This window comes from Tupaia chinensis, unplaced genomic scaffold (assembly GCF_000334495.1).
Source record: "Tupaia chinensis unplaced genomic scaffold, TupChi_1.0 Scaffold000117_2, whole genome shotgun sequence".
NCBI classification, from domain to species: Eukaryota; Metazoa; Chordata; class Mammalia; order Scandentia; family Tupaiidae; genus Tupaia; species Tupaia belangeri.
This window is the reverse complement of record NW_006159583.1, coordinates 9,644,300-9,671,677: the sequence shown is the minus strand read 5'-3', so window position 1 is coordinate 9,671,677 and position 27,378 is coordinate 9,644,300. Positions and strand designations below refer to the sequence as shown.

The 27,378-nt window shown below is 40.8% G+C and overlaps 1 protein-coding gene across 1 annotated transcript in view; it reads left to right on the top strand.

Annotated features, from left to right (window-relative positions):
• Positions 1-270: 270 nt before the first annotated feature.
• Positions 271-27,378, top strand: part of MAP7 (microtubule associated protein 7) — a gene marked incomplete in the record, with an annotated part of 77,557 nt that continues 50,449 nt past the window's right edge. The window contains 3 exon segments of the mRNA XM_014586223.2: positions 271-369; positions 7,188-7,265; positions 27,309-27,378.

Genomic DNA, 27,378 nt, shown 5'->3' with positions numbered 1-27,378 from the left:
AAAAAAAAAAAAAGAAAAGAAAAAAAGAAAAATGGTAGAGGTTTTGACTGTGGGGTTGTTCGAAAAGTCATGAGGTGTTTTTTCTGTTTTTCCTTGCATAAATGTGTCATGACTTTTCCAACAACCCAGTACTATATCTGTTCATTTCCTGAGTCTAGCCTAGTACCCCAAACAAGGAAATGTTGAACAGGGAATGTTGAATAGATTAATGTTTTTGAATAAATTTGAAGAAACTCAATATGCTTTTTCTCTTTTGTCTCATTTATATAGCACCTGACAGCTACAAAGTGCAAGATAAGAAAACTGCCTCCAATCGCCCTTCCACTGCAATTTCAGGACAAAATAACAACCCCTCAGGAAGCAAACCAGGTACAACCATGACATTGCATTTACTGAGAGAAAATGATGCTTATCCCACAAGCCTTAAAGCCATGATGATGAACTGAATTATAAACTACATAAACCTGAAAATTAGGAGAGCGAGGTTCTTATCCTGCACCAAGACATATATACACATGTACTGGCATGGTTTGTTTTTGTTTGTTCGTTTGTTTATTTTTTGAGAGGTTTTTGCTATAGGGTGTGTGTGCTTGCCAGAAAGACAGAGAGAGAGATAGAAAGCGAGAAATCACCCCCCCTCCCCCCGAGGGGATATGGCCACACCACAATCCCTTCTCCTCCATTCTCCTCTTGGGATCTTGGGCACGTACGCACATGTGCCTGGCATGAGTTTAAGCCACTGGGTCCGGGATTTGAACCACAGTCAGCTACATGGGAGTTCAGCAACATAGCCATTACACTAACTGCTGGTCCCTATACTGGCATGTTTGAGTTTAAATCCAAGAACGTATCAAAGTCTTAGTCTTTCCTCTGTAAAATGGAGATTCAAACACATGGCCTGTGTATTTCTCAGATTCATTTTGAAAGTCAGCGAGATGATGAATATGTGTGTGTTTTTTAGCCATCAAGCAGTGTGTCAGAGGTAATAATTTTACTCTTATGTTTGAAATAATAGATACAACACAGTTTTGTGCCTCCTCACTCAGCATTATTGTATCTCTCTTTTGTGACATTTTCAAAAACCATTTAAAGAAACCCTTACACATAGCAAAACTCATGCACAATTATGTTTTTGTTCTCCAGTCCCTGCAATGATTGTACACCTACATGGTAATTTTATTTAATAGCCTGTGATTCATGGTCTGTTTCACTCAGTGATACAAAGAAGCAAACAGTCTGTAAACATAATAGAACAACTGAATAGACAGTGCAGTTGCTTCCAGGTGTGCAGTGACCATTGTTTGGTCATCAGGAGGGACAGATGTCCAGCATGATGATAAGAGGCAATCAGAGGACAGTGAAGCAAACCGAGCACTCCACACAGTTGTCAGAAACCTACTTCATGCTGCATCCAAGGCTAAAGTCACTCAGGAACAGTGAATTATGACAATACAGATGGAAATAACTGGATCTAGCCTCATAGAAAACATTCTCCATTATACTTAGTTTTGTGATTTTTTTTAAAGAATTATTTTTATATAACTTTATTTATTTATTTATTTTTAAATTTATTTTCATTTGACCAGAGAGAGAGAGAAAGTGAGAAAGCAAGCCGCCATCAGCCATGTGGGAGTCCAGCGCCCTTAACTACCTACCATGCCACCTGCCAACCCTGATTTTTTATTATTACGATGATTATTATTATCATCGTAATAATAAAGGTTTCGAACAGAGCAGGTAAATCTGACTCGTTATTTAGAAACAGTAATAAAACCATTGTTGAAAGTATGCTTGAGGGACCAGCAGTTAGCATAATGGCTGTCGCTGGACTCCCATGTAGTCGACTGCAGTTTGAGTCCCGGACCTGGTGGCTTAAACTAATGTCGGTGTCCGTGTGTGCCCAAGATCCCGAGAGGAGAATGGAGAAGGGATTGCAGCATGGCCATCCCCCCTGGGGGCGATTTCTCTCTGTCTCTTTCTGTCTTTCTGGCGAGCGCACACGCCCTATAGCAAAAAACCTCTCCAAAAAAAGAAAGTATGCTTGAGCAGCCGTTAGTGGAAGATGATGGGCAGTTTTCAGTGGAGTTTTAATTTGCAGGTTGAGATTTCCCCGCTTAGCTTGGCTTTTCATTTGTTCATTTATCCATCATCTATCCACCCACGTCCCAGCCATCTTCCAATATTTACTGAGCTCTTCTGTGCCTGAGATCAAAAGGTAACAGGTGAGCAAACAACTTGGCCTCTGTTACCACGGACCTTTATTCCTTATGCTCAAGTGAGCACCCTTGTGAAACTAGAAGTTCTTTAGCACTGTTAAAAGAAAAGCTTTAAGGTCCAGCAGGTTGTGTAGTGGTTAAGGTGCTAGACTCCTGTTTGGCCAGTCACAGTTCAAGTCCCAGACCAGACTGCTTGCTTTCTCACTTTCTCTCGCCCTCGCTCTCGCTTCCTCTCTCTCTCTCTCCCTCCCTCCCTTCCTCTCCCTCACTCTGTCTTTTTGTTTTTTTTTTTTTTTGAGAGGTTTTCGCTACAGGGCGTGTGCGTGCGCTTGCCAGACAGACAGAGAGACAGAAAGCGAGAAATCACCCCCCAGGGGGGATGGTCACGCCGCAATCCCTTCTCCTCTATTCTCCTCTTGGGATCTTGGGCATGCACGCACACGCGCCTGGCGTGAGTTTTAAGCCACCAGGTCAGGGGTGCGAACTGCGGTCGACTACGTGGGAGTCCAGTGACATAGCCATTACGCTAACTGCTGGTTCCCTCCCTGCTGTCTTTATCTGTCTTTCTCTCTGTATCTCTTTGGTGAGCACATGTGCCCTATAGTAAATTCTAAAAATGATAATAATAAAAAAAAAAAAAGTTAAGTAATTCTTTTTTTAAAAAGAGAGAGAGAGAAGAAGAAGAACTTTAGAGAAATCCTATTCAGCAGAGTTTAATTGAGCAAAAATGGTTCGTGAATCTGACAGCCCCCAAAATGGCTTTGGAGGAACTCCAAAGTGTTATGTGGTCCAATAACTTTTATGGGCAAGAGAAGCAAAGTAATATAAGAAAATGGAAGTGAGGGAAATGAGTTACAGAGACAGCTGGATTGGTTACAGCTCCATGTCTGCCTGTATGAACACAGTTTGAAAGTGGGTTGTCTGTGATTGATGAGTACAGCTGTTGTGATTGGCTAAGACTCACCAATTTGTTGAGGAAGTGGACTTACGGTGAGGTTGTGGTTTGTTTACAAGAACTCAAGGATATGAGTTTGGAGGCCTTCTCAGGCCAATTATAGTTAATAGCATGAAAATCCCATTTGTTTTACTGTGAGAATTTGACAGAGCTAAATCGTTCTGTATTTCTCTAGTTCTCCCGTCTACCACTGATTCTTATTTCTATCATTCTTTATCTAGATAGTGTGTACTTTCATATTCTGATAACTCATTTATTCATCGAGTGTTAGCACCATGAAAGTTCGGTGGATACCCTCCAGTTGACAGTATGGTAGAATACGCCAATATATGAACAGACCATCCTAAACAGAATTGGTAATGTCTGAAGAGCCCAGAGGCCAGAAAATCTCTTTTACCTCAGTTGGCCACCTTTTTATAGAACCATTTATTTATATTTCTAAAGTCACGTTAAATGAGAAAACATTTAATCCGATATTGTTTTGTTTTGTTTTGTTTTGAGAGAGAAATTTTTGCTATAAGGCACGTGCACTCAACAGAAAACCAGAAAGTGATAAATCACTCCCCTGGGGGGATGGCCACACAGCAGTCCCTTCTCTAATCTCTTCTCAGGATTTTGGGCATGCACACACACGCCCAGCATGAGTTTCTTTCTTTCTTTTTTTAAAGAATTATGTCATTTAACTTTCTTTCTTTCTCTTTCTTCCTTTCTTTGTCCCTCTCTCTTTCTTCCTTTCTTTCTTTCTTTCTTTCAACAGAGTGTTTGAGAGAGAGAGGGAGGGAAGTAAGAAAGCAAGCCGCCCAGTCCAGGACTCAAACCGTAGTCAGACATGTGGGAGTCTAGTGCCCTCAACCACCACACCACCTGTCACCCGCCCCCCACCACCATCCCCATGAGTTTTAAGACACCAGTTCTGGGACTCAAACCGCAATTAATCATGTTGGAGTCCAGCAACGTAACCATTATGCCACCTGCTAGCCCCCTGATTTTGTCTTTTTTTTTTTAATTTTTTTTGAAAGGTTTTTGTTACAGGGCACATGTGCTCACTAGAAAGAGAGAGACAGAGAGACAGAAAGCGAGAAATCACCCCCAAGGGAGGATGGCCACACCACAATCCCTTCTCTTCCATTCTCCTCTTGGGATCTGGGCATGCACGCACTTATGCCCAGCATGAGTTTAAGCCACCAAGCCCAGGACTCAAACCACAATTGACTACTTGGGAGTCCAGCAACATAGCCATTATACCAACTGCTGGGCCCCTGATTTTGTCTTTCAGCATTTCTCTTTCTCATTTATACAAGTAAACAAAGATGTATAGAAGCCTCTTAATTTAGAAAACACCATGTTATTTTCTTGAATGTCTCCGAAGAATGATGTAGGAGGTTACATGTTAGAAGGTAGAGCTTAAATAAAACCTCTTTATGAGATATTAATCATGGAAATATCCATCTAAAGCAGTTTGTTGACTTTTATTCTCTAGAACTTTAAAGGAAAAAGAAATGATGTTTCCAGATATTTTGAGTTCTAACTAGATAAAAGCATATTGACCAAATGATTTTTCAGTTCCTTTTTTTTTTAAGAATTATTTATTTAATTTTATTTATTTACTATTATTACTCAATTTGATGAGAGAGAGACAAAGAGAGCAAGCGAGCAAACTACCAGGTCTGGGACTTGAACAATGGTCAGCCACTGGGAGTCTAGCACTAACCACCACGCCACCTGCTGACCCCTCAGGGTCTCTTGTAACTAGTAAATTCTCGCTAAATTTCCATCTCTCCTTTACCTTCTGATATTTAAAACTCTTTATAAGTCTCTAAAATATCTCTCTGGTTTAGAAAGCATCTATCCATATGCAAATTGACTTTTACATTTCAAGTCCCTCTAAATGTTTATCAACATGGATGTACTGTGTCTCCTCTTATCCTGGAAGGGCCATTACTTAGCTGTGAATTCTTGAACCCAGATTGAAGAGACTGTAGCGTTATAGATCCATCCATGTCTGCTAGTTCCTAAAGAAACTATGCTACTTCTTTTTTTTAATAAATAATTACTTTATTTAGTTTTATTCATCATCATTATTTTTTTATATTTGACGAGAGAGAGAGAGGGAAAGCAAGAAAGCAAGCTGTCAGGTCTGGGACTCGAACCATGGTTAGCCTTGTGGGAGTCCAGTGCCCCAACCACCATGCTACCCTCCAGCCTCACTACTTCTTAAAGAGCGTTGCTGAAGCCAGTAGTTGACCACAGTTCAAGTCCTGGGCATGATGGCTAGCTTTCTCACTTTCCCTCTCTCTGTTTCTCTCTTTGGTTGAACTAAAATAAATGAATGAATAGATAAAAATTAAATATTTCTAAAACTAAGTAAAGAGCATTGCTATTTTCTGACTGTACTGTAAAATGTGATTACATTGTATAATTGGGAGTTGTCTCATTACTGAAAGAGCACCAATTATTGTTAGGACTTGGGACACTCAAGCTTCCTGTGAATGAAACAGGATAGGCAGGAGTGTGTGTGTGTGTGTGTGTGTGTGTCCTATTCTAAAATGTGCTGGCATAGCAAGTAAGTGAGCAAACAGAAACTGGACTCATGTCTCCCTGACTGCAGCATGCTGCATGCTCCTGTCCTGCCTTCTGCAGCCTCCTCCCTGACTCATAAAGGTCTAGTCAGTATACATGCACATAGTTAGGATTCTTAAAGCATGAAAGTAAAAGAAGTTCAGTAGCTCTAGGAACACAACACCTCATTTATATTGTATGAAAATAGCCAGTTATGATTTTTTTTTTTAGTTGCCAGAAGGTGCATATACTTGCCAGAGAGAGAAAGTATCCCCCAATGAGGTGTGGTCATGCAATAATTCTCTTTCCTTCATTTTTCAATCCCAGCAGAATCTTGGGCACACACACCTATGTGCCAGGCATGTTTCTGGGCTGGGATTTCAACCACTGTCGGCCACGTTGGATTCAGCTCCCTATACGTAGGGCTTAACCACTGTGCTGTGGAATTAGGCCTATGTTAAGATTTTATACAATGTTTTTATCTTTATTTCTTAACTTGCTATAGAATACCTATGCTTACTGAACAGAGAGAGAGAAAGGGGACAGTGGTAAAAAGGCACCCTTTAGGGCGGATGACCATGCCGCAATCCCTGCTATATTCTCTTCTTGTGATTCTGAAAACACATGCACACATGTTTAACGTGTTTTTTCAAGGCTTTGGTTTCAGGGCTTGATTACTATGTAATTGGCCACATGGAATCCAGCCACCTTAATCACCATGCCACTGTCTAGCCCCATAATGTTCTGTGTTGGGTTTTTTGGTTTGTTTTTTTTGTTTGTTTTGTTTGTTGGTTTTTTTTGAGAGGTTTTTTTTGCTATAGGGCACATGCGCTCGCCACAGACAGAGAGAGACATAGAGACAGAAAGCGAGAAATTACCCCCCAGGGGGGATGGTCACGCCGCAATCCCTTCTCCTCCATTCTCCTCTCAGGATCTTGGGCACACATGCACACACGCCCGGTGTGAGTTCTAAGCCACCGGGTCCGGGACGCGAACAGCAGTCCACTATGTAGGAATCCAGCGACATAGCCATTACGCTAACTGCTGGTTCCCTTTTTCTTTCTTTTTTTTTTTTGAGAGTGTTCTGTGTTGTTTTTTAAACCTTTATTTTGTTTATTTGTTTGTTCATTTGTTATGATTTTTAAGCCACTGGGTCTGGGACTCAAACCACACAGCTGGCTATGTGGGGCTCCAGCACCTTAACCACCCTCCCCATGATGTTTTTAAATAGAAGAAAAGTGCTTGGAAAAATCTCATAAAGTTTATAATTTTAATAAACAATATCATTGTAGGTATTACAAGTAGTAGTTGTTGTAAGACATAGTAATATTGTATTCATCGAATTTACTGGACAAAAGGATATTATCAGCGCTCTCTCTCTCTGTGTGTGTGTGTGTGTGTGTGTCTATGTGTATAGTTTAAATCCACTCTTCTCACATTTTTTATCTTATTTGCAGATCCCCCACCAGTGCTACGGGTTGATGACCGGCAGCGACTGGCCCGGGAGCGACGTGAGGAACGGGAGAAACAGCTAGGTACCTGGAGTGGCACCTCCACGGCCTTGTTGATCATTCAGGGCCACTCTTTCTGAAGTGTTATTTTGTTCACGTCTGGGATAATGTATTCATCGAATTTACTGGACAAAAGGATATTATCAGCGCTCTCTCTCTCTGTGTGTGTGTGTGTGTGTGTGTGTCTATGTGTATAGTTTAAATCCACTCTTCTCACATTTTTTATCTTATTTGCAGATCCCCCACCAGTGCTACGGGTTGATGACCGGCAGCGACTGGCCCGGGAGCGACGTGAGGAACGGGAGAAACAGCTAGGTACCTGGAGTGGCACCTCCACGGCCTTGTTGATCATTCAGGGCCACTCTTTCTGAAGTGTTATTTTGTTCACGTCTGGGATAATAGACACTTAACATTGGGCAAATGTCACTACAGTAACCGCGCTCTCCTGCATACCTTTGTGAATTTTGCAGAAAGGTACCATGCTGTCAGCCTGTGGGATGCAACCATCTTAACCACCACACCATGACCTGGCCCTCCACCAGGGTTTCTTTGTCACACATTGCTAGGCATAGTGGTTTCTTGTGGAAAGTATGACTATGCTGGTCAAACAGAAATTATTTTACTTCTTATGCTATAAAGATGTAAGAATTACAGCTTAGAGCTGACAAATTCTCCCTAAAAGTTACCTAACTTTGTTCAGTGGCCATATATATATATATTTTAAGATATAGCACCATATTTAAATTCCTATCAGTGGCACAAAACATGACTCATTAATTTATAAACAGTATTTAAAACTGTATCTGCCTGATATTGTATATAAACAATGACAAAAAGATGAATAAAGGTTGAAACCCAGCCCTTGGGGATAGCTGAGGGCAGTCTAGTGGGAGGCAGTAAGCAAACAGCAGTTGTGTTAAGTGTGAACATGTGCAGTGGATAGGCATGCACATGGGCACTAGAGCCCTTCAAAGTGCCTAGCCAGCCTGGCTGTACCAGGTGCCCTCTAGCTCCCAGTTAGAGGATGAAGAGGAGTCATGCACAGAGACAAGAGAGGCAGGCCAATGATGCAACAGTGGTAGAAAAGAGCTATTTGCTAAGAGGCCTAAAATGCTCTTCAGGTTGTTATCTGGGACTCAAACTGCACAGTGCAATTCAGCCACCTTAACTTCCATGCCACATATTGACCAGGCCCAGTTTTTCTTAATTCTTACTTCATGCTCTCTTGTTGTTGAAATCATATGTTCAATGACATTTATATATTATTATCTTTACATTTTCTTTTAAAATTTAAAATAGGGCCCTTTTCCCCTGCTTTTTTCTTCCCGCATAAATCATCACGATCAGGGACAAACAGGTGGTATGGTAGTTAAGGTGGCTAGATCCCACATAGCTGACCACAGTTCGAGTCTGAGACCTAATGGCTTGAAAATCACATTGGGCACATATGCATGTGTGCCCAAAATTCCAAGAGGAAAATAGAGGAGAAGGGATTGCAGCATGGCCATCTCCCCTGGGTGATTATTTCTCACTTCACTCTCCCTGGTTCTGTCTCTCTCTGGCAAGTACATGTACCCTAAGGCAAAAGAAAAAAAAAAAAACACAGCAGCAGCACACTGGGCGTGTGTGCATGCTCAAAATCTCAAGTGGAGAATGAAGAAGGAATTACAATATGGCCATCTCCCCATGGAGGGTGCTTTCTCACTTTCTCCCTTCTTGTCTCTCTGTCTCTGTCTCTCTGGCAGAGACAAAACTAGAATCTAGCAATACGTGCACTTTAATTTTCTTCTCAGACATTTTTTTTCTTTCTTCATTCCCCTTTTTACTAATGCGGAGTATAAACTAACGTATTTGCAAAAAAAAATAATGTTAATCTCAATTTGGTCTGTTATTTGCACAAAGCCCCATAAGAATTCAATTTCTGATGCAAGGCAACAGATACTATTGTATTATTGAACTTATGCAAATAACCATTCTGCCACAAAATAAGAATGCTCACAATATTTTCCAATTGCAAAGGGCTGACATCAGGAAGAGAGAAAAGTTTGTTTCAATTTAAAAAAAAAATTTTTAACAAATTGCTGAACCTATCAACAATGCCAAAGAAAACCAAAATCCTTAAATATGGAAGACAAAGGGACCAGCAGTTGGCGTAATGGCTATGTCGCTGGACTCCCATGAGTTGACCCTGGTTCGAGTCACAGACCTGGTGGCTTAAACTCAACGCCCGGCGCATGTACATGCATGCATGCCCAAGATCCCAAGAGGAGAATGGAGGAGAAGGGATTGCAGAATGGCCATCATCCCTGGGGAGTGATTTCTCGCTTTCTGTCTTTCTCTTTCTGTCTTTCTGACGAGCGTGCGCACCCTATAGCAAAAACCTCTCCAAAAGAAATTAAAAAAAAAAAATCTGGAAGAAAAAGCATAGAAGAAAATCAGTAATGTTTTAGACAAAATTCATAGAATTCTCTTTCACCAGTTTGGACTCATGTAATCTCTTTTGTTGAATTTGTGTACTACAAGGGACTGATCTTTCCATTTAAATCCTGGAAGTTAACATTCTGTATTAGTATTGATATTTCCAGACTTATCCCTCCATTAAGTTGACCTTTTTCTTGTTCATTTTTTGATCTCTTATTTCTATCTATTTGTCTTTAGTTTTCCTGGTATAATACTGCCTTCAGAACTTGTCAAAGAGCTGGTCTGGTGTTGATAAATTCTTTCAGGTTTTGTTTATCTGAGAATGTTTCAGGCTTTTCTTCCCGTATGAAGGATAATCTTGCCGGATACAGTATTATTGGTTCAAATTGTTTTTGCTTAACACTTTGAATATATCTTCCCATTCTTTCCTTGCTTGCAATGTTTCCAACAAGAGGTCCAATGTTAGTCTGATGGGATATCCTTTGAAAGTAACTTGACCTTTCTCTCTCACTGGTTTTAGTATCTTGTCTCTGTGGTTTTGGTCACTCTGGCTATGATGTGCCTTGGAGAAGATCTTCTTGGGTTGATTCTATGTGGGGTCCTTTGTATTTCTTAGGTCTGGATATTTGAATGCCTCTCTAGGTTTGGAAAGTTTTCTTCCAGGATTTCATGAAATAGATTATCAATGTTGTTACTAGTCTCTTCACCTTCTGGGATACTGATTATCTGGATGTTTTGGTATCTAATGTTACTCGTTTATTATTCTCATTGGGGAGGGGTATTTTCTTAGTCTTTTTGGTGAATTTTTCTAGGTCAGAGGTTCTGTCTTCTACATCAGAGATTCCATCTTCTGCATGATCTAATCTGCTTTTAATACTTTCTAGGATGGTTCTGATTTCCTGTATTACAGCCTTCATCTCTAACAGTTACATTTGATTCTTTTTAATGGTGTGTATTTCCTCTTTCAGATCATGCAAGAACTTGCTCACCTCCTGGAACTTGTCTCTTTTCTCCTACATCTTCATTGTCTCTCTTCTCTCGCATCTCTTTTAGTTTTGTCACTATGAAAATTCTAAATTCTTTATCTGACATTTCTATGAGTTCCATTGTACTGTCTGTGGTTGATGAAGAGCTGTTCTTTCCCCTTGGAGGAGAGATATTTTCTTGGTTTTCATATTTCTTGTGTCTCTGTGGTAGTTTCTGGTCATCTGATGGATTATACATTGCATCCTACTTTCTTGGACTTAATTCTGAGTGTTAGAGGCATGTGGAAGGAGATGACCTGTAATATTTCTGCAGTTCCACTTCCCTGACTTTCATCAAGCAACCTGTACCTTTGTCAATGAAACTGGATATTACAAAGGCCTCACAGTTTCTAGGGGAAAAGGGCAACTGGACTGAGCTGTGGGGTTTCAACTAAGAATTCAGAGGTGTGTGGGAAGAGATGAGCCGCACTTACTGTAACTCTCTGTTTCTCCCTGCTGCCCACTTTGCAGTCTCTCTTCTCTGAGTTTTAGTCATTTGGTGGTATATTCACATTTGGCTAATTTGTGGGAGATTTCTGCTACTGTAAACTAATATGCTTCACTTTATTGTGAGGTACTTCTATGCCTATTTCTTCTCTACTACGTTTTGCAACATGGTATCCTCAGAAAGAAATTTGAATTCAGATTATGAAGATGAATTTCTCCCTTTCTGTAACAGGGATTGAGGTTTTCTATGACCCTAAAAGAATTCAGATGTTTCACTACTGTGCACCTAGACCTGTCCAGACATTATCCTTCAAGCTGAGAAGCAAGGTGAGAAAGTCAAGTAAAAGAAAAGGGAAAAAAAAGGAAAAAGACAAAACAAAACAATGAAAGGGGGAAATTTGGGGGACCAGCACTTAGTATAACGGCTATGTCACTGAACTCCCATGTAGTCGACTGCAGTTCAAGTCCCGGACCAGGTGGCTTAAACTCACGCCGGGCACGCGTGTATGCCCAAGATCCTGAGAGGAGAATGGAGGAGAAGGGATTGTGGCATGGCCATCCCCCCTGGGGGGTGATTTCTCGCTTTCTGTCTCTCTGTCTCCCTCTGTCTGTTTGGCAAGCGCACACACCCTATAGCAAAAAAACTCTCAAAAAAAACCCACACATATATATATACATATATATTTAAAATATATGAAAAGAAAAATTTTGAAAGAAAGGGAGAGAGACAGAGACAGAAAGAAGACAGAAACCACCCTAACTCATTTCACTAAGCACTGGTCCAGAAGGATACCTTTGGGACAGAGGCTTTTTGGTTAAAGGGGCAGGGTTGGGCCCACCTCAGATGCACATGGATTCTTGCTTCACTAGGTGTGGGCTGAGAGAGCACACTTGACCAAATATTCATAAACTTTGCACAAATTATGATGCTAGTGGAATTTTTTTTTTTAAAGGAAAAAGACTAGCAGGTGGCATAGAGGTTAAGGCACTGGGTCCCACAGGGTTGACCGGGCAGTTTGAGTCCCAGGCAAGGTGGCTTGAAAATCATACTGGGCGCATCTGCTTCTGTGCCCAAAAATCCCTAGAGGAAAAAGGATTGCAGCGTGGCCACCCTGCCCCCAGGGGGTCATTTCTGGCTTACCCTCACTGTCTCTCTCTGTGTGTCTCTCCAGTGAGAGCATGAACCCTATAGCAAAAACTAAAAACAAAAACATGAAAAGGAAAGGGAATAAAAAAGACTGTCACTTAATAGGAAGTGTTTGGACTGCCTAATTTGAAAATTTAAAAATACAGTTGGTAAGTCAATTATTATTATTAAGCTTTCAAGCTTTTCAAATCAAAAATAAAATGGAAAACATTCCATAAATTGTCAAGTCAAAATTTAAATGGAATATCCAGTGAGATTGATTGGATATAGATTGAAATTAACATTGGGGGACCAGCAGTTAGCGTAATGGCTGGAATCCCATGTAGTTGACTACAGTTCAAGTCCTGGACCCGGTGGCTTAAATTCACGCCGGGTGCATGTGCGTGCGTGCCCAAGATCCTAGAGGAGAATGGAGGAAAAGGGATTGCAGTGTGGCCATCCCCCCTGGGGGGTGATTTCTCACTGTCTGTCTCTCTGTCTCTCTCTGTCTTTCCGGCAAGCTTACACGCCCTATAGCAAAAACCTCTCAAAAAAAAAAAAAAAATTAACATTGAACTCTTTAAGAAGTTTTTAAAATTTAAAAGCAGTACAGAGAGGGAGAATGAAGGTTGGATTGCTTTGGTTTTAATGACATAGCATGCTTGATGCTTGTCCTGTTGTTTTGTAAAGATGGAGGACCTATTAATTTCTGTGAGTTAAATCTCTGAATCATACTTTAATGAATTTATGGTAGGATTATGTTATGTGGCCTGCTTTTTCTACATTATCCTTCAATTTTTCACAAAATGAGGCATTATTCTTCATGTGTGAGATTGTTCTGTCAGTTTGGTTGGTCATATGTACTCTGAAAGACTTATTTTTATGCCTTAAAAGCTTTATACATGGATGGGTTTCCTCAGCCACTCTAATCTATTTGATTATATTTAGGTCATTTCTTCAAATTCCTCTCTTGACCTCTGCATCTCTTTCACTGTCTCTTGTCTAAGCTATAATTTCATTTTTTTTTTCCTAGAGGGGAAAAGCCTCATTTGTTCTCATGGATTCAAGTTTCTCTCATTCTTTCTTTTATTTATTTATTTATTTATTTTTTGGTACAAAGGGCACATGTAATCACCAGAGAGATGGGGAGAGGGAGAGGGAGAAAGTCCCCTGGCCAGTGGGAAGTGGTCATGCTGTAATCCCTTCTACATTTCTCTAGCCTGTCAGGATTTTCTTTACAGTCTCCAGGAAATAATAACAATAATGACAATGGTTCTTAGAAATAACTGTGAGCCAGGTAATGTCCTAAGCACTAAGCACTTAACTTTGTGTTGACACACTTAGTAGTAAACTAGCACAGAGGTTTTTTTGTTTGTTTGTTTTTTTAGGAAGAAATGTTTGCTACGGGGCATATGTGCTCACCTGAGAGACAGAGAGAGAGCAAGTGAGAAATCACCCTCCAGGGGGGTATGGCCATGCTGCAATCCCTTCACCAAGGATTTTGGGCATGCATGCATATGCGCCTGGCATGAATTTCAAGCTACCAGGTCTGGGACTCAAACTGTGGTTGGCCACGTGGGAGTCCAATGTCTTAACCACTAATGCCACTTGCTGGCCCTCAGACGTTGTATTTTCTATCATCTGGGACTGCCATAATTGATGATGTAAGTTATGTAATAGAATGTCATTTGTTTTATTTTTATTTCTGTTTATTTTTATTTTTGCTATAGGGCCTATGTGCTCACAGGAGAGACAGAGAGAGAAATTGAGAAAGCACCCTACCCCTCCCCCAGGGTGGATGACCACACTACAATTCCTCCTTCTCTCAGGATTCTAGGCATGCACACACTTATTCCTAGCATGAGTCTCAAGCCTCTAGATCCAGAACTCAAACCATGATCAGCCATGTGGGAATCTAGCACCTCAACCACCCTGCCACCCACATCGTGATGATTTAGCTTAAGAAAGTGGAAATCTAAAAAGGTGGAATAGTTCTTGGATGCTTTTTTCATTTTGCCGTATTAGCTATTTATACATGTTGAGTATGTACAAGATCACCAAGATCCATGCTGAAATTCCTCAACGAGAAATGATGCTGTTGAGTAGAGAGAGTGCTTTAGAGCTAGGCAATAGATTTTTCTAAAGTTTCTGGAGTTGGCTATGTACCCAGCTTTCATATGAAGGAGAACTTTTCTTTTTCCTCATGAAAGTAATACATGGACTCTGTGTTGACTCCCATTTTATAGAAAACAAGAGGGTAAAATCTAAGATTTGGGGAAGATTCTAACACTAATTTTTAAGAATTTTTTTTGATATTGATTAGTTGTTTGTCTTTGCATCTAATAAGAATATTTCTGTCCATGTGAATGTGGACTAGATCTGGGTTACTGATTTCTTTTAGAAACCATTACTTGGATTAGAGTGTATAGAATTTATGCAATAGTGTAAATTTATGACTCTAGATAGTTTAAAGTAAAACTAGCCATCACCGTACACTTTGTTTAGCTCTCTTGTTTTTGTTTTATTTTAGACTTTTTTTCCATAGGGTACATATACTCACTGGAGAAACAGAGAGAGACTGAGAGTGAAAGTGAGAAATCACCCCCCAGGGGAGATGGCCATGCTGCAATCCCTACTCCATTCTCCTCTTGGGATTTTGGGCACACATGCACACGCACGCGGTGTGTTTGTCAAGTCACCAGATCCGTGACTTGAACTGTGGTAAGCCATGTAGTAGTCTAGGACCACCTACATTGTAATGATTTCACTGGTCCTTGTGTTATGTCATTTTAATTCATTAATTCATTTCAATTAGTATTTAATGTGTGGTTAGTATTTAGCCAGGGAGGTTGGGGATAATGAAGAGAAGAGTTAAATTTCCAGCATCCTGGTATTTATATTACAAGCAAGACAGTAAGATAATTTACACTGAAACAAGATTATATAACATTTTGCCAAAATTTACTTTTCACACATCTCATAATCAGTTCATCAGCAGTACATTAAGAATATTTAGCCCTACCATGTAAATACAGGTTGAGGGCTGGCCCCATTGTGCAGTGGTAAGGCACTGCACAGAGGAAGCCAGATCCCACATGGTTGACTAGGGTTTGAGTCCCTTTCCTAGTGGCTTGAAAAACACCCCAGGCTTGTATGTGTGTGCCCAGGATTCGGACTGGAGGGAGAATTTAAGGAAAAGGGATGGTGGGATTACCAGCCTCCCTGCTTTTTCTTTCTCATTTTTTTCTCTCACTCTCATGCATATGTGTGCACATGCACATACCCTCTGGTATTTAAATACACACACACACACACACACACACACAAAGACACACATATATAAGTTGTGTATCCTTTATCCAAAATTATTAGGACCACAAGTATTTTGGATTTCAAGTTTTGGAATATTTGCACATATATCAGGAGATATTTTGGGGATGGGACCCATGTCTAAACACAGAACTTATTCATGTTTGATATACACCTTATACATAGAGCCTGGGGGTAATTGCCTTCCCTGTGAGGTGTTCCATGGTGACCATGTTGCTCAAATTTGCAGCCCCCTCAAACCAGAACTTTCTTTATCTGCCTAGCACTGTCAACATCTAAGCATGTAGATGTCTTATTTATTTATGATCTCTTGGCCCCTGATAGAATGTAGTTCCATAAGGAAAAGGACTTATGCCTTTTTAGTTCACTCATTCTTTCTTTTTTTACTTTTTTCTCTTTTTTTGGAGAGGTTTTCGCTATAGGGCTCGTGTGCTCACCAGACAGGCAGAGAGAGACATAGAGAAAGAAAGCGAGAAATCACCCCCCATGGGGGATGGTCACGCCACAATTCCTTCTCCTCCATTCTGCTCTCGGGATCTTGGGCACGCATGCACACGCGCCTGGCGTGAGTTTTAACCCACTGGGTCTGGGACATGAACCGCGGTCGACTACATGGGAGTCCAGCGACATAGCCATTACACCAACTGCTGGTTCCCTCTTTTTTTACTTTTTAAAAGTAAGTTTTATTGTATATATTTGAGGTTTACCAAATGTTATGATACAGAGATAAATACAGCTACAGATTAGCATATGTACCATCTCAGATTGTTGTTTTATTTGTGTGGTAAGAGAGCTAAAATTTGCTTCACAAAAACTGTTACCTATTTCCTAATCTAAGTTGCTATAGGAGAGTTGTATGCATCAGGAAGAAACAAAAAGATAGGGAACATGAGAAAACACCCCTCATGGGGGATGGCCAAGTCACAGTCCCTTCTACATTCTCTTAGGATTTTGGGCACCCACACATACATGCCAGGTGTTTTTTTCAAGCCTCTTGGTCTAGGACTCGAACCATATAGTCAGCCATGTGGGATCCAGCTGCCTTAACCACCATGCCACCAGCTGGCCCACCTTTTTATTTCTGTAGTCCAGAACTTAGAACAGATTAGCATGTAGTCAACATCCAGTAGTTGTTTATTTAATGTTAAATGAATGAGAAGTCTATGTATTTTAATATATGTGGTCATGGATGCAGCATTACCAAGTATCATTTAATTCCCCCCTGCATGAGTTCAAACAAATATTGAGTTCTTAATGGTAACCATTTTGAAAGATTAATAAGAATACAGATATTTTTAAATTTTATTCTTCATGTGTTGTAAAACTAATAGTCCTACAATTTCTCAAAATGAAAGCTACAGACACTATTCAAAGAATGTTAGCAGACAATAGTTCTATTCAAAGAGACAATTTCCCTTTTTGAAGATGATACAAGAATAAGTTTGAGATCAAAGTTGTGTTTAATTTTTGTTTAAGTGCCTCGGCACATTTTAGGCCCTCAGTAAATGTTTAGTTATTTAGTCTTCTTTAATTTGTTGAAGGGTATGTGTGCTTGCCAGGGAGAGGGAAAAACAGAGAAAGAGAAAATGGGGAAGCATCCTGCAGAGGGATGGCCACACTGCAATCCCTTCTCCTCCATTCTCTGAGGATTTGCACATGTATGCACATGCACTCAGTACACTTCTCATGCTGCTGGGCCCAGGACTTAAAACATGCAGCTGGCCTTGGGGGATCCAGTGCCTCAACCACCATGCCATCAACTGACCCTATTTAGTCTTTTTTTTAAGACTAAGATTTTTATGTGGGTAGAGTCACATTTCTAATGGGCTTCTGAGATTTTGAAGAGTCTATAAAATTATAAAATATTATCAGAGATTATATGACTGACTGATATAGCCCTTGAATAAAAATTTTAGCTTCTAGGGACCAGCAATTGGCATAATGGCTATGTCACTGGACTCCCATGTAGTTGACCTCAGTTCAAGTCCCAGACCCAGTGGCCGGGCATGTGTGCATGTGTGCCCAAGATCCCAAGAGGAGAGTGGAGGAGAAGAGATTGTGGTGTGGCCATCTCCTCTGGGGGATGATTTCTTGCTTTCTGTCTCTCTGTCTCTCTCTGTCTTTCTGGCAAACACACATGCTCTATAGCAAAAACCTCTCAAAAACAACAACAACAAAAAGAAAAGAAAATTTTGATCTTATAAATCTTTCATTAATGTTGAATTTTGTAGCTAGGTTTAAAGTGGTACAAGAGATAATTATAATGGGGTATTATAGAAAGAATAAAATAATTGAAAAGAGATTCTCACCTTTGAACAAACTTCAACTGAATTATATGTAAAGGGTTTATTTCTAGATAATTTCACCAGACTTCCTTTGCCCTTTTAGTGATAAATTTTTCACTTCAATTTTTTTCTTCCCAATGTCAATGCACTGTCAACTCCAGAACCTCAGTATTAATAAGTGTAGTCCAAAGGCAAGTGATCATTATAACCTGGTTTAGAATGTTTATCCCCAAAATAATGATAGGTAGTCTGGGCTAGAGTTGTGGGTGAAATTCCCCCTGATTTCATACTACACATTGGGGCAGACACTGTTTGTTTGTTTGTTTGTTTTGGGAGGGGCAGTTGGGTTTTTTAAAGGGAGGGGGGGAGGGGAGAGAGAGAATGTACTCCCCATGGGTTATGGCCACACCACAATCCTCCCTCCTCCATTCCTCCCCATCCCAACCTGTTCAGGACTTATGGGACACACACACCCATTGTACCCTTCAAGCTGCTGCTAGAGCCAGGATTTGAACCACAGTCAACTATGTGGGATCCACCTGCCTTAACTACTAAGCTATGGGGCAGACCCTAGTCATTCATTTTGATGAGATTTTTCTTCTTTAGAGGTTGTCCTCAAAAAAAGCAGCCAGCAGGTAGTTAGGGGGTGGAGTAGATCTTTAGGAAATCAGTCTCTCTATTTTAAGTTTGATCCTTCCTTCCTCCATTCCTCTCTCCCTCCCTCCTCTCCTCTCTTTTCACAATCCTCTCTTCCTTTCCTGAAAGAGATACACACACACATACACACACACACACACCCCATGCACACAGAGACACACACACAGACACACCCAACCAAGTCTTCACAACACTATCCACCTGCAGCTTCAGTCAGCCCCAGATCATAGGTGAGCGCAAACCTACTGTACTCAGGGAAGTCTTCAGATGTGACCCTGGGACCTTCCCATGTGGGTCAACCTCAGAGAATTGTGTTACCACTGTACCACTGACTGACACCTAGGGAAATAATCTTTCTCATCTAAATTTATAATGGATAAAGTTTGGCATATCCGTAGTCAGTCTTGTCATCTAGGTCTTCTAAAGTCTCCTAAAGAATATAATATACAAAGGTGATAAGCCTGGCAGGCAGGTAATAAAGAGCATTAGGATCTGAACGCACCTTAGTGGGAGGGGTATGGACATTAGCACATACCTCAGCAGCTATATCATACGTCAGGCTCAGGGCTGGAAAGAATAAATGCTTGTTGCCAGATGGGTTAGGTAAGCAGCCACTGAAGCCTTTAGTTGAACTGAATCATTGTGACTAAGCAATCATTATTTTTTTCCCCTCACAAATTTACTCTGTGAGTGAAGATAAAAAGATCATTAAACCTGCAAATTTAGGGGTAAGCAGATGATGATAAAGACTGAGAGTGACATTGGAAAGTCAAGACGTTCACATTTTGATGCCCAGTTCATCCTGGGTAGAGGAGGAGGACCTTTGTTTAGGTTTTGGGAGGTGTTCCAGGTCATGCCTTTTAGCATAATCGCTCATTGTTTGCTTCTTCAGTCAGACAGTCCAGAGTTGAATTCCAGCTCCACCACTTGTGAGACATTGAGCAGGTTACTTCACTCCTCTGTGTCTCAGGCTTCTCATAATAAAATAAGTTTAATAGCAGTGTCTGCCTCAGAGAGTGGCTGGAAGATAATGCCTATAAATCTCTTTGTGTCAACATGAAGTAAGAGCTGACGACATCATGCCACAACGATGGTGATAACGATGAGGATGACAGGTCATATAATTTCACAAACCGTGACTTAGATTCCTAGTGTTTCCAAGCTACAGAGTAGTTGGGGTAGAGGGATGTGTGCTCCTTGTTCAGCAGAGAGGGGGCTCATTAAAACAACTAAGTGAAGAGAATAGTAACATTCTATGGGGAGCAAAAGTATTAGGTCATTGGGAAAGTGATAACATGTTTTTCTATACAAAAATGCATCATGACTTTCCTGACTACCTAATACATTAGAGTTGAGGCAATAGCAAAAAAAATTCCAAGGACAATCATTGCTCTGTTCGGGAAAAGTGCATAACTTGAGCAGAAGCTAAGTGCTCTTTGATGCCTAGCCCTGAGATAAGTCCTTTCTTATCTCAAAAGTCATTCATCCATCAGACTTAAAGAAGCTCTTGGTCTTCCATACATATAAACTGCTGTTTTAGCACCTCAGTCCCATTAGCCTACCTCTGTATACAGGGAAGAAGTCCCCCAGTGACAAGGGACACAGTGCTACAGGTGTCCTCCAAGGTCATGCTTCTTACCAGGCAGTCCTCCAATGTATAGTATTCAGATATGCAGTGAATAGAAGAATGATTTAAATGAGAAGAATGGATGCTCGATGAAGCCCAATGTTAGTCACTTTGCTTGGAAGTCAGCCCTTTAACTCTTTTTTTTTTTTAAGAGGTTTTTGCCTTGGGGTATGTGCACTTGCTGGAGAGAGAGACAGAGACAGTGAGAGGGAAAGTGAGAAGTCACCCCCTGGGGTGCAATCCCTCTCCTCCATTCTCCTCCTGGGATCTTGGGCACACGCACACACACACCCGGTGTGAATTTTAAGCTATTGGGTCTGTGACTTGAACTATGGCTATCTGCTGTCTACCTTTTAACTCTTTAATTCATCTTATTTTATTGTTTATTGCCAGAAGGCACATGCACTCCAGAGAGAGAATGGAGACAGAGAGAGAGGCGGAGACAGAGAGACGGAGAAGCACTCTCCAATGGGGTATGGTCAGCCTGAAATCCCTTCTCCGTTTCTCCATCCTGTCGGGATTTGGGGCTGGCATACACATGCTCCTGATGTGTTCTTCAAACTGTCTGGGCCAGAATTCTTAACTGCAGTAGAAGTTTGCCAGGTGGAAGGAGGTGTTCTGAGCAGAAGGTAGCACGTGGAGAGGTCCGTAACGGTATGGCCAGTCTGAAGAGTTAGACAGGGGAACTATAGGAACAGGTTTCAAGCAGGACCAGAATATCAGATTTGTTTTTTGAGGAAGATGTCCTTGAGAAGAGTATGTAGGAGAGATCTAAAGAGTTACAAGAGTAGACATCAGAAGTGAGAAAGGGACGAGAGCTTTAAATAGAAAAAAAAAAAGGAGAGGCTGCACTGCCTTTGAGAGGTCATTCTGATGTATCACAGCAAGGTCAGTCATTTGGATATGTCGTGTTAGGTGGAGCATAGATGAGGAAGAAATTAAGGGAGGACCCTGAACGTTTAACTTCACAGGCCATTCGGTCTCAGGGGTCAGAATATGAGGACAGAGCAAGTTCCAGTTTGAAGTAGGGAGGAATGTGCACATAATCAGGTCATGAGGTGGCTCTGACTGTAAGAAATGCGGATGGAAATTTCAGGCCGGTGGAAAGGAATATAGAGGCCATATTGTGTGGTAACTGGGAGGACAAACTTTGGAAGCAAAGCTGAATCAAAATCCCATGTGTTCTTGGGAACGTTATTTAACTTCTTTGGTTTCTGTTGTTGTTGTTGTTTTCCTGTTTGAGCTTCGGTTCCATTTTGTCTGGCGGTAATATTCCCACATGTATTACATCATTGTTTTCGTCTGCCTGATAGCTATTTGTCCATTCTTTATTTTTGTACTTTATTTGACACTTTGTTTTAGGTTTCTTTCTTTTGAACAGTGCCGCTGGGTGTTTTAGTTTTTAACCCATTCTGAAAGTCTTAGTATTTCTTTCTTACGTATTTAGTTAGTTAAGTTTACTAGAGAAAAACACCCTCAACAGGGTCTTACACCCTGCCTCTCCTTGAACTATCTAGCCAGCCAGGATTTGGGGCACAAACCCCTGTAGGTCAACCTGGGAAACAAACCCTGATCTTCCTTGTAACTTCAGCATTGCAGAGCATCACTAGCTCTGTACCACCGCAGCTGGGCCTTGTTTGTTTGTTTGTTTGTTTGGAGAAACACAGAGATGGGGAACGAGCAGTGGGGAGAGGCACAGGTAGGTCCCAGAATTTTATCATACCCTGGTACTCTATTCAGCAAGCCAGGAACTCCTTAAAATTGATGCCTTTGTAGACCAGCAGGTGGCACTGGGGTCAAGGTGGCTGGATCCCACATGGCCAATTGCATGGTTTGTGTCCCAAACCCAGTTGCTTGAAAAACACGTCAGGCATGTGTGCACGCATGCCCAAAATCCCAGGCAGAGAATGAAGAAGGGATTACAGTGTGGCCATCCTCCCTGGAGGGTGATTTCTCACTTTCCCTCTCTCTCTGTCTCTCTCCAGTAAGTGTACACTCCCTATAGCATACTAAAAAAGAAAACAAGAAAAAAAAATTGATGAGTTTGGTTAAGCCATTAAATCCTTTTCCTTAGAATTATTATAAGCATATACATTCAGTCAGTATGTTCATAGTAGCATGAAAATTACATTTATTTGAATATAACTCATCGCTAGGATTATTGAGAGGCTACTAAAGGTTAAGGTGTGTGTGTGTGTGTGTGTGTGTGTGTGTGTGTGTGTGTGTGTGTGTTTGTGTGTTTCTCATTGCCAGTTGGTGTGTTCATTCTCAAAAAAAGAGAGACTGAGGCACCAGCAGGTGGCATGGTGGTTAAGGCATTGGATTCCCACATGGATGACTGCAATTTGAGTCCTGGACTAGTGGCTTGAAAATCACATTAGGATGCTAGGCAGATGTATATGTGTGCCCAAAATTCCAAGAGGAGAGTGGAGGAGAAAGGATTAAAGTATAGCCATCTTCCCTGGGGGGTGATTTCTCACTTTGCCTTTCTCTGTCTCTCACTGTTTCTCTTTGGTGAGCACACGTGCCCTGTTTAAAAAAAGAGAGAGAGAGAGAGAGAGAAAGAGGAAAAAGAGAGATTGAGAGACAGAAAAAGAAAGCACCCTCAATGAAGCGTGGTCATGCCACAATTCTTTCTCCTCCATTTCTGCATTTCAGGAGGATTTTAGGCATACATGCAAACACACACAGTGTGTTTTCAAGCTGAGAGGGCCAGGATTCAAAATGTGGTCAGCCCTGTGGAATCTGGCTCCTTATGCACTGCTGCACTGCAGGACCTGCCCAAGGTTAAGATTTAACATTCAAAATCAAAACAGAAGGATACCCTAGTTGTAATCCACACATATCCACAAAAGATAAAAACAAAATATTCTACTTCTTCAATGGCACAGAGCTAGTAAGGAGCAAGAGGGTATGTCAGATTCTTGTGAAGCCAGAAACGATATTCTGTCTGCCACAGAACACTGCTTTTAATCTTAAATTCCTTTTAGTGCAAGGAGTCACCGTGTATTTCTAAATGGAGTTAAAATTGATGATGGATTGCTCCTTTGTATGTCACTGAAGTATTGTTACGGTGTTATTAAAATATTTTGGTGGCCACAACTCAGATATAGGACTGATGTCAATGTCCTATTCAGTGGTCTCCCCTTATCAAATGTATTCCAAAACCCCCAGTGAATGTCACAAGTAGTACCAAACCATATACATCCTATATGTTTTTCTATACATATACACATACCTATGATAAAGTTTATAAGTTAGGCACAAGAAAAGATTAGCAATAACTAAGAATAAAACAAAAATTCTAACAATATATTGCAGTAAAAGTTTTGTGAATGTGGTCTCTCCCTCCATCTCTCAAAATATCTAATTGTACTATAATAAAATGTTCAGACTGCAGCTGAATGTAGGTAACTGAAATCATGAAAAGTGAAAATGCAAATAAATGAGGACTACTGTATTTCAGGAGCTATCATGGGTTTTCTTTTATTATGATGATTATTATAATGTATATTTTTATACATTCAATCACTGCATATTATTACAGCATGAAAAATAAATGTTCCCAGCTTGAATACACTGCTTATTAGTCTAGTTAAAGATATTATCATAGACATTATCAACAGATAGATATTATCATAGACATTATCAACAGATAATTTTCCATTTTTGTGTCACTTAAGTCTTTTGCTTCTTTTCCTCTTGATTTCTTTCCTCTCATTTTTTTAAATATTATGATCCTTAGAGCCCACGGAAGTGATCAGAAGAGAAAAGGTTAATATTCATCGGGGATTTAAACACTGAATGAGTTAGTTGTATTAGTGTGCTAAAACTGCCATAACAGTATTCCAAAGACTGGGAAGCTTAAACATTTTCTCATAGTTCTAAGATGCTCAAGGTTCAGTTTAGTTTCTGGTAAGGGTATTTTTCCTGGCTCAGATAGGGCCCCTTTGTCCTCACGTGATCTCTTCTTTGAGTGAGCCTGGTCCTGGAAAGAGGGAACACTCTGGTGTCTTGTAAGGATAACTGATTCTATCGGATTAGGACCCCACCTTTATGATCTCATTTAATCTTAATTTCTTCCTAATATGTCTTTCTCCAAATATAGTCACATAAGAGATTAGGACTTCAACATGCAAATTTGAGGTGGGGGTCAGGGAACACAATTCAGTGTATGCCATTTCCCTATTTTCTCATGTTCAGAATTTTCCTTTCTTTTTTTAGTTTTGCTATAGGGCACATGCACTCACTGGAAAGCGACAGAGAGAGAAAGTGGGAAAACACCCTGGCGGGGCTGGGGAGGGCGGGTATGATAATGCTACAGGCCCTTCTCAACTCTCCACCTGGGGTTTGGGGTACGCACACATACGTGCCCAGTGTGTTTTTCAAGCTGTCAGGTGTAGTACTCAAACCAAAGAGTTGGCCATGTGGGATCCAGCAGCCTTAACTACCATACCACCTGGCTGGCCCAAACTTTTCATTTCATAATGAGAAAATACACAACGTTGACATTTTCTGTCATCTGTAGGTAATATTTTAATTACTAAAACTCTTAGAATAAATAAAATATTTTAAACAATTATTTATTTCATTTTAGTTATTCAATTCATTTATTTTAATTTGGCTAGAGAGAAACAGAGAGAGAGAGAGAGAGAGAGAAAGTAAGCCACCAGGTCCAGGACTCAAACCGTGTTCAGCCATATGGAAATGTCCAGCGCCTTAACCACCACGCCATCTGCTGGTCCCCAAATAAATCAACTTTTAATTCCTGTTAAACAAATATTTTTAGACGTTCTCCTATAGTATAAAAGGAGATCACATGATCTACCCTGGGCAGCAAGCTCCGCAGTCCTAGGAATGTGGTGGTTGCTGTGGCGATATTGCTTACCTGTTCTTCCCTTCTTGTCTGTCTAAAGAGAATTGTTTGAAGAAGTCACTGCAGGAGGAGCTCTGGTTCCTGGTAGAACATAGAAGTGGAATTCAATAAATTTGATGGATGAGGAACCAGTCTCTCTTTAAAAGATTATTTGGGAGGACCAGCAGTTAGCGTAATGGCTATGTCACTGGACTCCCATGTAGTCTACTGCGGTTTGAGTCCCGAACCCAGTGACTTAAACTCACACCAGGCGCGTGTGCATGCGTGCCCAAGATCCCGAGAGGAGAATGGAGGAGAATGGATTGTGGCATGACCATCCCCCCTGGGGGGTGATTTCTCGCTTTCTGTCTCTCTGTCTTTCTCTGTCTTTCTGGCGAGCACACGCGCCCTATAGCAAAAACCTCTCAAAAAAAAAGATTATTTGGGATCAAAACGAATTGTGTCAGGACCACCTGATGGTGTAATGGTTAAGGCTTTGGACTCCCATGTGGCCAACCACGGTCTCATGCTGTGTGTGTATGCATGCAAAATCCCGAGAGGAGAATGGAGGAGAAGGGACTGTGGCATGGCCATCCCCCTGGAGGGTGATTTCTCACTTTCTGTCTCACTGTTTCTGTCTCTCTGGTTAGCACATCCACCCTATAGCAAAAATCTCTTAAAAAAAAGAACAAAATCCCAAGAACTAATGTGTCATAAAAATGTCTAGCCCCGTTATGATTTATAGGACAGTTTTGAGGTCTACCTTTAATTTTCTGTATTTAAATTATGATGATGAAAAAGATAAAAATAATAGCTTATATTTACTGAATATTTATGAAGCACAGAGAACTGTTCTACTACATTAAGTGTAATTCTTCTAATCCTCACAGTGACTCTAAAAAAGGTCCTATTTTTATGTGGTCAGCTGTTTTAAGAACATTAAATAACTTGCCCAAGACCACACGGTTTCAGATAAATGAAGCAGAAAGTAGTTCAGAATTAATCAGGAGGTAATTATTAAGACCCTTGACTGTGTTCAAGTTGAGAAAAACATGTGAGATGGGAGAAAAGATCTTTGCCACATAGAAGTCAGAATATTAGGGGCTGCTAACAGGTGACATCGTGGTTAAAAGTGCTGGATCCCACATGACTGACTCCATGGTTCAAATCCTGAACTTAGTAGCTTTAAAAATCATGCCATGTACATGTGTGTTTGTGCCCAAAATCCTAAGAGAATGGCGGAGAAAAGACTGCAGTGTAGCCATCCCCTGTAAGGGGAGTGATTTCTCACTTTCCCTCTCTCTTTTTCACTCTCTCTCTCTCCAGTGAGTCCACATGCCCTATAGTAAAAACTTGTTTTAAAAAATTAAATAAGGAAAAGAAATAAAAATGGGACCAGCAGATAGCGTTATGGCTATGTCACTGGACTTTCATGTATTTGATCACGGTTCGAGTCCTGGACCTGGTGGCTTAAACTTACACCAGATGCTTGTGCGTGCAAGCCCAAGATCCCAAGAGGAGAATGGAGAAGGGACTGCGGCATGGCCATCCTCCCTGGGGGGATGATTTCTCGCTTTCTGTCTCTCTCTGTCTTTCTGGGGAGTGCATGCACCCTATAGCAAAAACCTTAGCCCCCCAAAAAAATAAGTAAATAAAAATGTCAGAAAGGATTCAAGTTTGTAGTATAGGTCAGAAGAGTACCAAGCTCTGAATGATTCGAAGCTTCTCAGGAAATCTGAAGGTGTAGAGTTTCTCTGGGTGCCCCACGAGCACCACTTGTCACAGTTACCTGCAAGGTTTATTTAAAAATGCAAACTACTAGGCCCTGTCCTAGAATAAGTAAATCCAAGTGTGAGGACTAAAGCCCAGGATTCTGCACATTAGCTAGACCCTCCTACCCCCTCCACATACACTCCTTTAAAGGTCTGTTTGTTTGTTTTGTTTGTTTTTAGAGAAAGACAGATGGTGCTATTAATTTTGAGGGCATCATACCACTATCAGGTTTGATACCATAATATATAGTTAATGCCTTATTCCATACCTAATTAACTCTATAGCTGCCCAGAGAGTAGAATTCAGTGTACCTTCTTCAACCTAATCATTAGCAAATTATGTTCAAAATTAGCAGTAGTACTTTTTCATGGAAATGTGAAGAAATCAAAGGTCATATTTGGTTAATATAAAGCCAAAGAGCACAGAATTATTCAATGTGGACCACTTAATACAGTCCTTACTATTGAATAGTCAAGTTTTGTACCTGTGTATGCTTGATTTTCTTTTTTGTCTCCCTAAAGCTGCAAGAGAAATAATCTGGTTAGAAAGAGAACAGCGAGCCAGGCAACATTACGAGAAGCACCTGGAAGA